Here is a 4,810-nt window from a genome sequence, read left to right as displayed (position 1 = left end):
TTAAATAGGCAAGAGCAGACCACCGTCAAAACCTATGACGTCACCATAAGCTGGTGCACGAACTTCAAAGCGTCGTCGCCAGTAGTCTTTCATAGTTTCTTCGTCTGTCAATAACTAAGTGTATTCTAGAAGGTTAATCACTAATTCAGCTCAAAGAATATCTAATCAGCGCCGTTTTAATGGACACCCCAGATTGTCAATATCACTACCGAGATCCTACTACATATGACGTTCCTCATAGCCTCGATGTTACTTTGGGCCAAGAAAGACGTATAAATAATCATCCAGCTAATTATTCATTAAACGACATATTCTTTAATGCCTGTTATGATAGGCTTCTGCTAATTCAAGATGCCTTAAAGACTCCCATTAGTAAAGTTTGTTGATGCCGAACAAAATTCAATTGCTTTGGGTGGTAAGAATCCGAGTCTGCTATTACTTTGCACCGTGTATGCGTTCCACCAATATTTTGCAATGACGTAATATCCGTGCCCGCCGTACGTTTCGTATGCTGTTCACACGGTGTGGTTACTGGCATGCATACGGACGGGTGGCAATAATGCCTATGATGCAAAATGGCACTTCACTGTATGAACACATAAATGGCTCAATGCAAATTAAATTACATACGATTGATGCGCTTGGGGCGCAGATTGATAGCGGGGAACGCTTTGATAGAACACGCCGCAAAGCGAGTCATACCGCCGTGAATAGTTTCAATGAGGAGCCTACGAATATCCTTGTGTGCGAATCACTTGTGAGTGGGCGACAGTTGCCGCGTTAATTTATACCACTCCGCTCTACTTCGTGACTAAAGTTAGAGGCATCATTGTGCATGCTGTAATGATTAGGAAGATTGACGTAATTGTTCTGCGGAAACCCGCAAGGTGGAGAGAAGTAATTAATGAAGGGAAAATGAGACATCCTCCAAATCGTAGCTATTGCTACAAAGGAATCCCATACGGGTTCCTCAAAAGAAAGAAAGAAAGAAAGACAGAAAGAAAGAAAGAGGAAAACCTCGCAGTTGAAGAAAAATTCGTCCTGTTTCGGGACTCGAAGCCTGGACCACCGCCTTTCCGGGGCCGCTGCTCTACCATCCAAGATAACCAGATGGTTAGCAGATGGCACGGCGAAGTCGAACCTATCAACAACTAGGAGTGGCAAGAGTTGGACGTAATAGTTCTGCGGAAACCGACCAGGTGGAGTGAATAATTAATGAAGGGCTGCCCTGGAATGGCGACGGTCCCTGCTTCGAGTCCGGAACCAGGACGAATTTTTCTTCAACTGCGAGGCTTACCTTTCGAGGAAGCCGTAACAGCCAATTCACTTTATAGCAGGAAGCATGGCCCGACACCGAGTGCTATCCGTCTGTGTCAACTGCTGCCGAACAAACGAATCCTTCTGCGTAGAATAGAAGCTACGTCCGACGGCCGGGTTAGGACAGGACACCGGTGAAGGTACGTGCACGCTTTAAATTGAGGTGTAGTCTCTCCCCATACACTGCTCCCCATTTATTTGACATACGATGTGATTGCAGCGTTACACATCCTAAGCAGAGAACGCAAGCACAGGGAACTGACGATTTCCAACGCCCTGATTCGATCGCCTAAAGACGCTTGTTCTTAATTGCAAAGTTGGACGCTTGTTTTTATTTCCAGGCTGGCATTCAGCGCGCGCATAATAACGGTACTCACGTCATTTCGCGTTCATTCAATATTAGAAGCATATCTTGGCGAACGTTTGCCACTTCGACAGTATCTATCTATCTAGCCGCCTAGGTCTCGGTGCACTCTTGGTCGTTTCGTTAACTTGGTATGTATCGAAATTGGCATAGTATGAAAGGAGTGTATGACGAACACAAATGATAGGTCATGGCATGTCATCACATCCCTGTTATGTAGGTCATAAAACAGCCGCCTGCGTCTTGGTGCTCTCAAGGTCGTTTCGTTAACTTGCTATGTACCAAAATTGGCATAGTATGGCAAGAGTGTAGGAAGAATATAAATAAGTCATGACATGAATGTCGTGAAATGCGTGTCATGTAGGTCCTGAAATAGCCCTCTACATCTTGGCGCACTCATGGTCGTTTCGTTACCTTGGTAGGCTCCTCCCACGCTGCTTCGCATAACATCAATTCCCACATGGCGTTTGATCTGCCGGCTTTTCTTGCTTTCATAATTTCCTTCCCTCATCTATGATATCGATAAATTATTTTTAGATCGAAGCTGTATGTGGCTAGGTTCTGGAGAAAATTGTGTACCGTGAAGAACGAGAATTTCTCCCCCCACGTGGGCCTATCCCGAATATAGTGAAGTACCGTGCCGACCCGCGGCGGAGGTAAAGCGGGCTTTAAGCCCGCCGCCAACTTACAAAAATGAGCTTAAGATCTTAGGTCCAAATAAAACCCGTACAAGATATTAAGCTGGTAAGAATAGATGCCACACCTTGATCCTTGTCGGTTATGTCTACGTGCGCACCACCCTCTCCATGTAGGCGTTCCAAGCGCTTTCGTGTCTCCTTTCCTTCCGCTCAGCCATTGTGGTGGTTCCGTAAGCGTGTTGCCCGCCGGGAAGGCGAGGAGGAAAGCAATGCGAATTGTCCATGTGGCACCGATCCCGCAAACTTGGAACGTTTCACCGGAGCAACGGCCAGGTTTCAGAGGGAGTTTGTGGGGAACCAATTTGGTGTGGCCTGTGTTGTGTGTGACCGCTTGTGGTTTTCGAGTGACCTCGCAACGATTACTATACACTGCGTGACGTCGACCAAGGCACGATTGCTTTGGCTACGGTGAAGCAGTGTGTGCCCCCGGAAGTGGGGTGAGGTGCGTGTCTGTTCTACGTGACGGGATTCGTTAGTAAAAGGTGTCGTACCGCGTTTAGCAGGATTACATGGGTATGTATGATCGTCTTCCGAGGGTCATCATTGTGAAGGTGCGATTATTGCCGCGCTTAGCCTTCCATTTATGTCATGCGCCGTTTGAAGCACGGCAATAGACAGTTCGCTATTAAGCGGGCCACATACACCGCTTCGCAGCTCATTCACCTTCACAGAGTGGAATGGCACTGAATTATTATTATTATTATTATTATTATTATTATTATTATTATTATTATTATTATTATTACTATTATTATTATTATTATTATTATTATTATTATTATTATTATTATTGTTGTTGTTATTATTTTACGGTGGCGTACAATAAGGAATCAAAGAAAGGAGAACCAGAACTAGCTGGCAGTGGCCACGAGGGGTAGGGAGACGGGTAAGGGGGCAGAATACTTGCCCTCGTTTTGGTGTGCCTCGAAACGAAGCCTCATTTGCGCTGCTATCGAGGCAGCCTAGTTGGCTCTAAAAGACTAAAGGTGCGTAGAAAAAGAAAGGGGAGTAGCGAAGAACAAACTAAAATAAGAGGGAGGGCCATTGTGAGAGAACAAGGAAAGAACTAAAGAAAATGGTGTAGAATGACACAAGAATAACACATGCGTGTGTGTCACCCACACTTTGCTAGCCACAAGCATCCTCTAATTGGTCTACAAATAACCACAATATTACAGCAAAATGTGAGGCTATAAGCATAAGGCTAGATTTGACACCTTCAAAAATGATGAATACATCATATATGATAAAAATTATAAGTGATACGTGCTTCATTGCGTTTGGAAGCACGACCAGTGGGAAATAAAATATCGAAGAATGTCGCACATGGCAAGCTAAGTGAATGGCGTTCTCTCTAAGGTGCAGTCTGTTGCACTTGAGTGGTTTGAGTAGGACGGACAGTTCAACAGTAAGTGACTGAGTGTTTGTGCCGCGCTGCCGGAAGAACAGAATGCAGTGAGTTACAGCTCTTGTCGGTGCAATGGTTTAGCCACCATGGCACACGCTATACGAAGCTGCAGCGACAAAACTCGAAGGCAGCGAGGCAAACCGCGCCTATAAACTCGTGCAAAAAACGATCTCGCAACTGGAACTCCTTTATCAGGGTGCTTTCCAAGCAGGTGCAGGCTGATCAGCAGATGAGCATGATCGAGTTGGTAGATAACATTGGGCCGAATACCACTCTCATCAATTATGAATCCGCGATGCCAGTTGGTTCACCTCTTCGTTGACGGTGACGCCCACGTGTGATGACCGCACGTGTCACTGACATACACGCGGGCAGTGACAGTTTAAGAATGCTACGGAAGAGGCGATTACGCAGAAGGAATTGGCAATGCGAGGAGCGAAAGCGCTTTCATTGTATGTTCGCTGTAGGTTTCTAAGCGCTGCGTATCAGTTGCTCAGCATAACAACCTTCCGAGCTGTTAATTCCTACTGCACGTATTTCTGTGCTACGTCGAGCGTACGGTGCTCGTGCTATTGTCAAATGGTCTTGACGGCGTTAGTTGGCCACCGTTTCTGAGCTTGGTCGCCGTTCCAGTTTCTTTTCGATCGCTTGGTGTATACAGAGTAGCCAACCGCACACCTTTTATCTCTCAGTGTTTTTTCAACGCAACGTTGTCAAGCGTACAAATGCCTGCATGCACGCATACTAAACTGTGTCGTGTAATCGAGGTGGAAGCACTCCTGCTGAATAAAACGTGCTCTTCCGACCATTGAAAGTTGGATAATTTCGTCCAATGCATGTTGACGAAGCTGCGGCATTTAAGCGTATTTAGGTGGGCAAGGGCACGTTGTTCGGCACGCAGAGAACAAACTTTACGTTGAGGCTGCGGTGCTAGCTATGCTACTAAGACAACCAACTCGTTTTTTTTTCTTTGCTTTATTTCACCCTCCTCTCTTTCTATGTGCTTTAATTCTTTATCTTTCT

At 45.8% G+C, this 4,810-nt stretch overlaps 1 pseudogene; it reads right to left on the bottom strand.

Moving 5' to 3' along the window:
• Window positions 1-2,283: 2,283 nt before the first annotated feature.
• LOC142558691 (U2 spliceosomal RNA) lies at window positions 2,284-2,463 on the bottom strand (annotated as a pseudogene).
• Between the last annotated feature and the right edge of the window lie 2,347 nt (window positions 2,464-4,810).

The sequence above is a fragment of the Dermacentor variabilis genome, chromosome 9 (genome assembly GCF_050947875.1).
Source record: "Dermacentor variabilis isolate Ectoservices chromosome 9, ASM5094787v1, whole genome shotgun sequence".
In the NCBI taxonomy this organism is placed as follows: domain Eukaryota; kingdom Metazoa; phylum Arthropoda; class Arachnida; order Ixodida; family Ixodidae; genus Dermacentor; species Dermacentor variabilis.
This window is presented reverse-complemented; position numbering and strand designations above follow the sequence as displayed.